This window comes from Propithecus coquereli, unplaced genomic scaffold (genome assembly GCF_000956105.1).
Source record: "Propithecus coquereli isolate 6110/MARCELLA unplaced genomic scaffold, Pcoq_1.0 Scaffold56, whole genome shotgun sequence".
Classification (NCBI taxonomy): Eukaryota; Metazoa; Chordata; class Mammalia; order Primates; family Indriidae; genus Propithecus; species Propithecus coquereli.
The window spans coordinates 5,755,138-5,767,653 of NW_012151507.1; positions in this window are offsets into that span (position 1 = coordinate 5,755,138).

Sequence of the window (12,516 nt, forward strand, 5' to 3'; positions counted from 1 at the left end):
TAATCTGAGCTTGGCAGAGGGTGTCTGGAAAACCTGAAATTCTATGCAAAATTTTGAATTTTTTTTAAATGCTTTTTGTTGTTGTTGTTGAGAAAGTGTCTTGCTCTGTCACTCCGGCAGGAGTGCAGTAGCGTGATCATAGCTCGCAGCAACCTCAAATTCCTGGGCTCAAGCAATCCTCCCGCCTCAGACTCCCAGAGAACTAGGATCACAGGTATGAGACACCACACCCAGCACAAATCTTGAATTTGTTATTATTTTTGTAGGAGTCTTTTCTAGGATTTTTATCTTTCTTGGAGTCTTTCTTCAGTTTCACAAAGGGGTCTGTCATCCCAAATGGGTTTAAAACCCCCAGGTTAATACTCTGTGTTTTAAGTCCCTGTTTCCTTTCTTTGGAGGTGGGAGTAGAAGGTGGGAGAAAAGAAACTGATAAAGCCCCCTTCTGCTGTTGCATCGGATCCCCGTGAAGAGAGACCTGAAGGACACAGGAAAAATCACACCAGAGCCCTTTTCATCTGGCTGTTTTCAAAATTCTGGAAATAAATCACCAATCATTCAATGAGGAAGAAACAGGGAGCCGACATTTCCAGAGGCCCATATTTCTACAATAGCTCAGACACGAGCAGAACCTGTATGGGGTGGGAGGTTACGCACGGACACAGCAGAGCGGCACAGGTAAGCGTGGCCATCACAAGAAAGGGTAAAAGATAGAGGGAAACACGAGGGAAAGCTGACCAAAACGTGACGTCTAACTACAGGGCTTCTTTTTTTCTAGAGGAAGATACAGTTCACTGATGAGAGCAAGCAGAACGACAGCCATGTCCTGTCTTGGCTGGGAAGGAGAGAAAGACATCACCACTAGGAGTAGAATAATGGCTCTCAGGCTGGTTCAGTGGGGAAAGGAAAGATGATAATAATCTAAGTCATAATTTCTGATTCAAGCCTGTGAGGACGAATGTGTTTCAGACTTTTAAAAAGTTTTCATTTTGGAAAGATGATGTCTTAGCTCAGGCTGCTATGACAAAACACCATCAATTGAGTGGCTTAAACAACAAGCATTTAGTTCTCACAGTTCTAGAGGTGGGAAGTCTGAGACGACTTCTGGTTTATAGACAGTTGGGATTCTGGTTTATAGAAAATAATGATTAACAGTTACTGAGCTTTTGCTATTTATGGATGGCCCTTTTTCTAGCTTCATAGCTAAGCACATTCCATTCATGACCTAATTCATGAATTTCAAAAACCTCTATAGTCAGTGCTATTATTATCGTTATTTGAAAGATAAAGAAATTGAGGCTTACAATGTGCCAAAGGCCACCCAGCTAATACATGGTGACGTGGGAGTTTTGGTTATCTATTGCTGCGTAACAAGTCACCAGAAATGCAGTGGTTTGAAGGAATTTATTATTATTTCTCATGGTTCTGTGGGTTCAATGGGCTCAGCTGAAGAGTTCTCTCTTGGGATCTCTCATATGATTGTGTAGGCTGCAGTTAGATGGCACCTGGCCCAGTGTCCTAGGTGGCTTTCACAGGTCTGGCATCTCAGATGGGACGGCTACAACACTTGGGGTCTGGCGGGGCATCTCGCTGTCTGTCCCCAGGTGCTTTCTCCCCATCGTTAGCTTGGGCTTCCTCACAGCATGGAGGCCTCCGGGTAGTCAGACTTCTTATGTGATGACTGGCTTCTTAGGAGCTTTCCTTGGAATCCCAGCTGTGTCACTTCCCTTGCGTTCCCAGCTCAGATTCGCCGTGGGAGGCATAAACGTATTGGAGGGCGTGGCCCCTGGGGGGGTCGTTTTGGAGACTCACTTGCATGGTGCAATTTTCAAACTAGACATTCTGAACGTAGGCTGGGGTTGCAAACTCACCCATCTGCGTGGACCAGGCAGGTGACGCACGAGCAAGGAAGGCCTGACGCAAGACAATCGCAGCTGGGCAGACTGTGCTGACCTGCAGAGCCCAGGCCTTATTGATGGGGCGCTTGCTGCTCAGCACCAGCTCACTCTGCCTTGCAAGACTATTAGCGCCGTGTTACTGCATCCTCTGAATTTTTAAGGGAAATTCAGCAATCTGGGTTTTTATAAAAAGTATCTTAATTTGAAAAACATAGTATTGGTCAAGCAAAACACTCCTGCATTTGGCCTGTGGGCTGCAGGCTGGTGAGCACTGTTCTAGATCTGCAAGGTCATCAGCAAGGCACCCAAGGCCCTCATGACCTGCAGGGGCCGCCCTGCCTAACAGTCCAGCGCCATTTCTCACTCCTTTCCGACATGCGCGCGTTCAGCGAGTATCTGTTGCTTCCTATTGTGAGCCAGGTATGGTCTAGGAGCTGGGGATGTTCCAGAGAATAAAGCAAAGTCCCTGCCCTCAGAGGGCTTATACTCTGGCCGGAGGAGACAGACACTAAACAAATAAATGTATAAAATGCCAGATGGCACCGAGTACCACAGAGAAAAATAAAGCAGGGTGAGCCCCAGCGTAGCCCGTTGCACGACATGCCTTGCTCTCCTGCCATGCCCTTCTGCCTACCTTGAATGCCCCTCCTTCCCTTTAGCTTGGCTGCCTCCTGCCTACCACTTGGGACCTAGCTTGAGGGTCACAACTGCTGAAATATTTTCTCTGATCCTTCCATCCTGCCAGTGTGAGAAACAAGCTCCTCCTTGTTTCTAAGGCACTGATGTCCACTCTTACCACGTGCTTATAACTGTTTCTCAAGTTCACGCTTGCTTTTCAGTACCCCCACTAGGCAGTGAGTAAACTGAGGGCTTCTGCATATTCTTAAATATTCCATAAATCTTTGATCCAAGGGAAAGTGTCTTTGAAAAGATCTTCAGGGAGGGAGCTGCTCCATGGGAGAGGGATTCTCCCGCCCTCTGTTTTCTTCTTTTTCTTTTCCAATGAGGAAAGTTCTGTCCCCTGCTGTGCACAGAACCATGCAGGTAATTTTTTGGAAAACCAAGTTCAAGGAAATTGATTATGTCCTTCGGCTTGGGGGCAGGTTATTCATGAGTATGAAATATTGTCTTATATTGTCATTGAGTCAAAGGAGCCCAAGCTAACCTTCTCTGGCTGTGAGACGCTGATGTACCCGTTCTGTTTGCATAGTCATGCACACACTCGTGCACATAAAAAGATGAAACATGTGCCCTCTGCCTACAGGCTGGGACTCACCTCTGTGCACTTCCACCAGGCAGGGAGGTAAACAGGATGCACACTCGTAATCAACAAGCATCAAACACTGAAAGCTGCTCCTGGCGCTGCCCTATCTCTGCCCAGTATCTCTGACTTTCTGTGCGCTGTGGTTCCGTCTGGCTCCTGCTGCCTGCATTGCCTGGTGTGAAAGCCTCCTTCGTCTAACATTCTGAGAACCCCAGTGAGAGCGCTTGGAGGCCGGCTCGGTTTTCTAGAAGACCCAGGGCTGCGGCTCCCTCTGCCCCATGTTTTGCTGCTCCGTGGAACAAGATGATGGCTGAATTTCTGTTCCCCTGTGGAGCACACACATGTTCCACTGCACTCTGGAACGCTTGAGCTCTCAAGCCCAGACCGCAGAGTGCTGTGGGCAGATCAGACTCTCATCTGTCTCATCTCTGGAAACCCTGACTTTCAAGCTGTTTCTGTCTCCCCAGAAGAAAGGGACCGGGGACGAATCCTGCTGGAGGAGAGGAACAACCTCGGGCAACAGACCACTGCCTTGGAAGCCCGTGAGCTGGAAGGCGGGCTGTGGAGAATTGACTTCCAAAGGGTACCGGACACACGTGTGCGAGCGCGCGTGCTCGCCGGCCTCCCCTTGTGAGAGAAGGCCTGGGCATGGACCAGGACAGCCTAGTGCAGTTGCCGCTGGCCTTGCTGCTCCATGGGCAGGAAGACCCAGAGGGTTCTGAGCAAATTTAGCAATGAGGATTCGGGTCACTTACCAAATTTACAATTTCTCTTGAATCGGTTGTTCATATCATCTTTTCAATGGAATGGGCCCAGAGTTTGTTTGTTTGTTTGTCTAGAAATAAAGTTAAAATAAATGGAGATTAGAATTCTGTAATCCCCATCTCAAATTCAACCTTCTCCATGAACTATTTCCTCAGCTCCCGACTCTGTCCATTCCCCCACCTTCAGTCCAAATGTGCTTTCCCTCCTTTTAACCCAACACTAATTTGGAGGCTTCTGAAAGTGTTTCTCATACTTGGTCTCGTAATGTCACTGTCACAGGAGGACTTGCCAGCTTCAGTGCTGTTTTTCTGGCTGCGGACACCAGAATTGGGGGACCGCCTGCTCCTCTCTGCCTCCCTGGAGTAGCTAGTGCAGAGCGTGTCTCATAGGAGCTCAGTGATGGGTGGAAGAACCGAAGGACTCAGCCTCGCACCATTGCCCTGCCCACTCCTGTGATGCGGTGGCCTGCACTGGTCACATGCTGGGAAGGGGATCGCCAGGCACAATCTTCTAAGTGTTTCAAACAGATCGGCTCAGGTTGGCAGAACACACGGCGTAGCATAAGCTTCAGAAACACGTTATGTCTGGACTGCCTGTAATCCCTACAGCTATTTTACAGGCTGAGAGCTACGAACAAGTTTCCCGTGTACGGTAGCTGTGTAAATTCCTTGAGGACAGGGAATAGTTCTCATTCCATTACACCCCCCAATGGTACCTGGGGCCTGGTGCTCAGCAAGGCTTGGTGGAGTGATTGATTAGGCTGCCTGCTTTGTGGGGGCTCATCAGCCTATAATTTACACACACCCCCACTCCAGATGGGGAAAAGGGACTGACTGTTAGCAGGACATCACCCAGGAAAGGCAAGAAATTAAACTTCTACTCAAAAAGTAGGATTTGCAGCAAGTCACGAAGGTCTAATGCTGTGCCTTTGCTAAAGGACTGAAGTCTGCCCTGTTTGTGCCGGGTGAATACAGGGAGGGAAGACAGTCGAAGAGGAGGATAAATGGAGAAAATTCAGATTTTAGCAGCAGAGAAAATGTAGCTGGTGATGAACTCCAATTTCAGGCATTTGGGGGAGCCTCTAAATTAAACATTGTATTCTGGGGACCTGGAAAGCATTGTGGGAGTCAAAGGAGGTGAAACCTCAACAAAAGCAGTTTCAGATTCTCACACTGAATCTCAGTGGAATGTTAGGTGGGTGGGGGACCAGACGTCAGCCTGGGATGGGCTCTCCTCTCCTGGTAAGCTCTGCTCTGCCACTAGAGCACCCTACTGAGGGCCAGGACCCCCATCTGGGTGGGGTTGACCTTTCGTCTTCTCAGGACCCAGCAGCCATCAGCCAGTTGCCCAAAATATTGTCATTGCCCTTTCTCTCTTATTCTCTCTAAGCATCTACTCGGTGTCCTTGTTGTGTGTGTATTAGGTTTCTTCAGGTTGCAAATGACAGAAACCTGACTCAAATAGACTGACACCGAAAAAAAAAGAGAAAATTTTGACTTCCACAATTTATAACATTTAGGGATAGATTTTCCAGATTAAGGTCCAGGTGGAATCAGACACTCAGATGATATCCACGAGAGTCTGTCTTCATCCATGCCTCAGCTCTGCTATCTTCAGACACCCCCATGTACATGACTAGACAAGCAGTTCCAGGCTTGCTCTCTGTTATAACAAGCCCAGCAGAGCAAGAGCACTTCCTTCCAAGTACTTCTAGTTCAAGTCTCCGAGCTGCGCAGTAATGGCCCAGCTTGGGGCACTTCACCATCTACGGTCCAATCACTGGGGCTGTTGAGACTCATGGCTGTAATCGACAAAGTTGGGTCCTGCGCCTGTGCCTGGAGTAGAATGGGGTCCAGATGGGGTCCAGGTGGGGTCAGCTGCAACTGAACCACACAGACAGAGGGGGAGGACAGCTGCTTACTCAAAGAAAATTGTACTGTTGTTACCCAAAACGGGGTGATGGTTGCCGGGCAAATTTACATTACAGTGAACAAGTGCCGTCACTCTACAAGGATTTTTACGTGTAAGAGTGTAAGAGCGTTCATATGGAAACACTAATTTCTCTCCACCTAAGTATTAAAGGGCTGGTACCCTGAAACTGATTCCTCCCTCCCCTCACCCCTGCTCATACCACAGAGAAGCAGGTTAAAAAAACAGATATTTTCTTGAGAAGGACAATCATCGAGAGGGCAAATACCATTTCATGTTTCCCAGTCCAGGGAACTAGGAAGAACAATCTCTGCTCCTCAGCTGAGGACAAACATAAAGTTTCTAAAACCAATTACCTAGGGATAAAAATGATACCATAGATTTAGCTGGACGGAAGCGAAATTTCATGTGGTTTGAGGCCTCCAGGGCAGCAGGGTATTTGGAGCTTCGGTGGTGAGCGCCTGGCCTCGAACGATGCCCGGAGGCTGGGGGTTTGGACTCAGGCTCTGCCTCTGCCGCTCGCAACCGGACGAGCCTGAGACATTCACTTTTTCCCTGGGTCTCAATTTCTCAACTTTAGTATCAGTATGCAAAAACCTGATACTAAATAATTTCTACTAGATAATTTCTCTTGAGTGTAGTCTAACTCCCTTTCTAAAGAGTCTGATTTTTAGCTGATGCTCAAATCCATAATATTCTGAGTTGTATTCCACGTTCATAGATGGGGAAGCTTAGGTACTATAAAGGGATAAATAAAATGTTTTTAAAAATCCCAACTTTCTGCTTGATTCAGGAAGGGGAGTATGAGTGACAACCTTTCCTTGAGGACAAGAGATGTCACTAGGATGTGGATATCTTCAGATGCAGCGTGGGCCACACTTAGCTTCGGGGATACTGTCAACCACTGTCAGTATCTACTGACCTTGTGACATGAAGCTGCCCACCAACCACGATCTGATCCCTCCGAATGTCTGAAGCACGAAGAACATGAACCAGGAGAGACAACTATGTGTAGGAAACCTCTAAATATGATACACTTAATATTTAATTTTCCTGTTAGCTCTGAGGCATCTCGTTATTGGAAATGACAGACCGCCAGCCGTGGTGCTCGGCACAGTTTGGGAAGGTCAAATCTGTCTCAGATTTCCAACTGGACGATGAGGAAGTTACAGTGGATGGTCACACTGCGTTCAGACCCCAGGGCCTGGCCCACATCTGGCACAGGGCACATGGTAGATGCACAGGGAATGAATGCAGAAATGAATGAACAGGTAGGTGACTGAGTGCTAAGATCCCTTCCGGTTCTCACTCTCATGACTGAGCACAGGGGTCTCCCTCCAGGAGGGAAAACAGTACACAGGTGTAGGAAGGCGAGAAAAAATGGAGAATAGAGAATACATGCAACGTGTCTGTGAACCAGAGCAAGGGGCTTCGGGCAGAAGTGACTTTTGCACAGAGAAGTCCTAGGGCTTAACTTCTGCGCCCAGGCCTTCTGCGGAAGGAAGCGCTTCCTGCCACCCTCTGACCACTTCCTGCTGCCCTCTGACCGCTTCCTCGGCGTCCCGCCCGCCCTATGCTCCTCTCTCTGGAGCTGGAGCTGAAACAGAATCCCCGACATTGTGTGGGGAAGTGACACTGCTTCGGTGGCCGCAGTTACTGGGTCCTAATTTGTGTCCTTATTCTCTGCCCCCTGCTCCTTTCCAGCCCCTCCTCTGCCCCGAGGGTCTGGTTAACCTGAGCACAGGGAGAGTGAGCAGGCATCTTTGCAGGTCTTTCTCTCACACACACACACACACACACACACACACACACACATACACACGCATGCGTGCTTGTGAGCGTTATCAGGATGCAGGTGTGAGAGCAGGGCTTGCTGTGCAGGAATAAGAAGGTGCAGAGCTGTGAGGTCAGGGTAATTCAGAGGTACAGGAAACCCCAGCACCTCTGCTTCCTCCGCTGAAATTCCTGCCCTCAGAGATGGGCATCAGAGGAGTGCCAGGGCCCCAGGGCCGAGGTCTCCCTTTCTTTACAGTCAAGTAACCTTGATTCGTGAGAAGCCAGATGGAGCCAGGAAGGAGTGCGTTATAGGGTTGGGAGTATTCAAAGGCTAGAGATCTGCGAAGAAGCTGCTGATTCAGACAGCTGGGGATGGATGTAAGTGTCTCAGTGCATGCTAAAAACAGCCTCCCTTAGGGGAGGGACAGATGAAATGTGGACGGCAAGATGCAAAGGCCTCTTTGCATCTTAACTCAGTGATGGGGCCAACTTTCTAAAAAGCTGGCAATAAAAGAGCAGGCAAGTTGGCTTCCACAGCTTCCAGCCAGGGGGCCAGGAGACAGCCAATGGGGCGCCTGGGTAGGCTGACAGGGCCTCTGTCGAGGGGCTGTATTGGGGGACTCAGACCTGGTACAGGAAGGAGAGCAGGCAGGCCCAGGTCTCAGGGGATGGGCCTGGAGGGCAGGGCTCAGGGACAGGTCTCAGGGGATGGGTACGATGGGCGGGGCTTAGGGACAGGTGGGAAGCAGGACACTGGTTCTGCAGGGCGGGTGCTGTGGGCCCTGGAGCTGGACAGCCTGGGTTTGAATCTAGGCTCTGCCACTTAGTAGTTGTGCATGTAATTTTAGAGGAATTACTTAACCTTTCTGAGCCTGTCTCCTCATCTCCAATGGGGATATTTACAGGCCATGGCTCCCTGGGTTGTCCTGAAGAATCAACAGGATAATCCACGTGAAGGATATGATTCAGCATCTAGACGTAATGGTACGTTGTAAACAGGAGTATTCACGAGTACCTTGTACACATTCCTGGAGGCACCAGGTGGTTGCTCACCAGTAAGAACCCGGGTACGAAGCTGGACCAGAGCGGCAGCAAACCTGACCTCACGCAGGCTGCTGTTGTTTCCCCCGCCCGGAAGTTACACTGGTCCCGGAAGTTTCACTGGTCCCGGAAGTTACACTGGTCCCGGAAGTGACACTGGTCCCGGAAGTTACACCGATCCCGGAACGTGGTGTCGACTGGCCCTACAGTGGCACCACCTGCAATGTGAGATAAATTTTGGAAAAAGGGAGACATGGGCTGTGGAGCCCGCGGGTCACCGCAGCTGGGGCGGGCGGTCCCCCAGTGCGGGGTGACGCGGGCGGGCCAGGCTGCGGACGATCGCGCAGGGCGGCGAGCGCTTTGACTGTGTTCCTGTGCGGCTTGGTTTTTGGCCCTTACAGTTGATTTCTTTGGACTTTGGTTCCCGTTTGGGTGGGATGGGCATTCGGTCTGTTTCTGACTAACTTCCATTAACAGCAGCTTGCGGCATTTCAGCTTTCTGTCCCTCTCCCTCTCTCTCTCTCTGTGCCCAGGCCTGGGGGGGGGGTCCCGAGACTCTGATCGCATCTGCGCACTTGGGAGCCAAACGTTCGGTGTGGTGCCGCCAAGCCTGGGAGCAGGAAGCCCTGAGGAGGGCAGGTGAGGGTGCAGCCCGGGGAGCGTGCTGTGGGAGGACGCGGCCTCAGTGGGCCCCGGTTCCTCTGCAGTGGACAGAAGAGCTGACCACACCTGGGCCGCCTGTCTTGTTGCTGGTGAGGAGGTCGGGGAGGGGTGGGGTGGAGTCTGAGAAGGCTCAGAGCCTAGAATATGGCAAATTTAGGGAGATAAATATAGCTAGTGGTTGAGAGTGTGGCTTTAGAATGTTTTCCTTCTTTATTTAAAAACAATAAAAACAGGAGGCACGAAGGAGTGGCGGGAGTGAGCGTGTAGCGGGGTTGAAAGTGCGAATGAGAAACTTCAACCTGGAATTCGTGTTCCCCGGAACGACAAGTAGGGCTTTTGATGTTTTATGTGTTGGGGAATCTATTTGTCAAAGGCATTCTAAGGGCGCATGAGAGAGTCCGCAGGGAGGAGAGGGCTGCCATGAGAAGAAGAAAAAAGAATGACAGTGTGGACTGGAGGAAAGACTTGAATTCCAGTCTAAGCTCAACCACTTCAGGGGCTCCTTAACTTCTCTGGATCATTCGTAAAATGGGGATAATAATACTTAGAAAACTGCTTGAGTGTCAAGTAAGGCAATGTATTAATATATAGGGTTCCTAGCCCAGTGGCTGGCATGTGGTTCCTTCCCTTTTCCTCCCCATCCAACCTGAAAGAATATTGAGTTAATATTTTCACTATGGGCCCGGCGCGGAGGCTCGCGCCTGTGATCCTAGCACTCTGGGGGGCAGTGGGCGGATGGCTTGAGAGCAGGGGTTTGAGACCAGCCTGAGCAAGAGCGAGACCCCATCTCTACTAAAAATAGAAAAAATTAGCCGGGTGTGGTGGCATGTGCCTGTAGTCCCAGCTACTCGGGAGGCTGAGGCAGGAGAATGGCTTGAGCCAAGAGTTAGAGGTTGCTGTGAGCTAGGTTGATGCCACAGCACTCTAGCCTGGGCAACAGAGAGAGACTCTGTCTCCAAAAAACAAGAAAATATTTTCACTTTGAAGGACAGAAAAGTCCTGGTGAAGTGGAGGGAGTGTAAAGACAACACTAGGAACATGACCCACTAAACTGTGAGCTCCTGAAAAAATCATGCTGTGATCATTGTTGTGTCCTCACACTCTCTATGGGTACCTTGCATGTGTTAGGTGCTGAAGACATATATGGATGGAACTGAACAGAAACAAATGCTTGTTGATTTTCATTTCTGCATATTTAAGATGTAGTAGGGGAGCACTGGAGACAGGACAGGTTTTCTTCCTAACTCTTCCACACACTGGCTGTGTGGTCTTGGGAAAACCCTCTCATCTCTCTGGAGCTCATGTTTACGTGTGTGAAATAAGAGATAGGGCAGGATGATCTCCCTGTGTCGAGATTCTAGAGCCACGTAGGGTTTCAGGCTGGTAAGACAGTTGCTATGGACTGAATTGTGTCCTCCCCCAGATTCATGTAGTGAAGCCATAACCCCCAGTGTGACTGTATTTTGAGAAAAGGCTTTTAGGAGGTAATTACGGTTAAATGAGGTTGTAAGGCTGGGGTCTGAATCTGATAGGATTGGTAGCCTTATAAGAAGAGCAAGAGTGAAATCTCTCTGCACCATGTAAACACGCAGCGAGAAGGTGGTCACTGCAAGCCAGGAAGAGAGCCCACACCGGAACCCAACCATCTGGCACCCTGATCTTAGAATTCCAGCTTCCAGAACTGTGAGGAAATAAATTTCTGTTGTTTAAGCCACCCAGTCTGTGGTATCTTGTTATGGCAGGGTGAGCTGACTAAGAGAACAGTATTGCAGCTGGTTTGCAAATAAGGCTTAGAGGAGAGACCTTACTTCTAAAATAACAGACCAGCACAAGAGCTAGGGCTCTTTTTACTCACTGGGCTGAGACCGTACTTTTGTCCCAAGGTCTGTGGCAGAGGGCAAACCACCCAGAGACCCAGAGTCAGATGCAAACTCAGAGACTGCATGCTTATAAGCGCTTCTCATGAGCCCACAAGGGTGGAAGGCTCTCGAGGCATCCCGCTGCATGCCCCTGACCAACATCTGCTAGGCACTCAAAGGAAATAGTAGGTGACAAAAGCAACGACTTTGACATTTAAGGCAGTCTTTGGTGCATCTGCTTTCCCACAAACCCACCATGACATGTGTTTTTGCAATGAGGCATTTCAGACACCAAAAAGGCCCTCATAAAAGAGCCCACAAGACCCAGGCATTTCCAGTCTTCGTAGATGTTGTTTGGGGTGTGCCTCACACTCTGTCCACCTCCTTGCTTGTCTTGCAGGCAGCAGACCCCTCAGCCTTACGCAGTGGTGGCGCTACTCACATTGCGGGACAGTCTTGAGCATTGTTTTTTTATAATCACTCTCACAATGTGCCCTCTTTGGGTTAGAATTTTGGCTCAAATGACAACAGTCTGTGTGACCTCAGGCAAATCGCTTAACTTATGTGAATGTCAGTTTACTTATGTGTATTTATCTGATCAATAAATATTTGCTGAGTATCTCTAGTACCAGGAGCTAACCTTAGTTTGGAATTCATGTTTAGCCATTTCTTTTTGAGAAATTCACACAATTTGTCACTGATATGATTTAGTAACCAATGTATGACCTCCAACAGCTTTCTCAGTTGTGCATGATGCATTGTACTTGCACACGAGGACTGAGAGTAAAAGGTGGTCACTCTGCAGAGCTACCGCCTGAACTTTACCATATCAGGTTTGGACACCAGGGTTCATGCAGGAGAACTTGGTGACCCTCTTGAGGGACATAGCGAGTGCGCCGAATGGTGTATAAACCTTTGAGCCAGGAGGGAGGGCAGAGGTGCTCTCTGGCTTCTTGAGACATGCTTTGGGTGGCAAGAAGGTCATGTGGAGGCAAGAGAGACCAAAGGTTGCTCTGGGATCCAGTTGGATTATTAATGGGAATGGATGTTGTTGGGAATAAGCCTGTGTAATTCCTATTTGCCTCAGGGTTTGAGAGCCAAAAATTGATAAGAAATTGAGAAAGTGAATTAATTGTAACTTGAAGGGGCTGAGAAACCACTGCTTGGGGATTCTGTTAAGAGTTGTTTCAACAGTTATTTGTTGAGTGCATTATTAGTTGTCAGGCATTGTGCTAGGCTGGGAATATGTGCTGTAGAGTTAGATTGCAGAAGATACACAATATAAAACGTGTATATGTATGTATATATTTGTGTATGTGTGTGT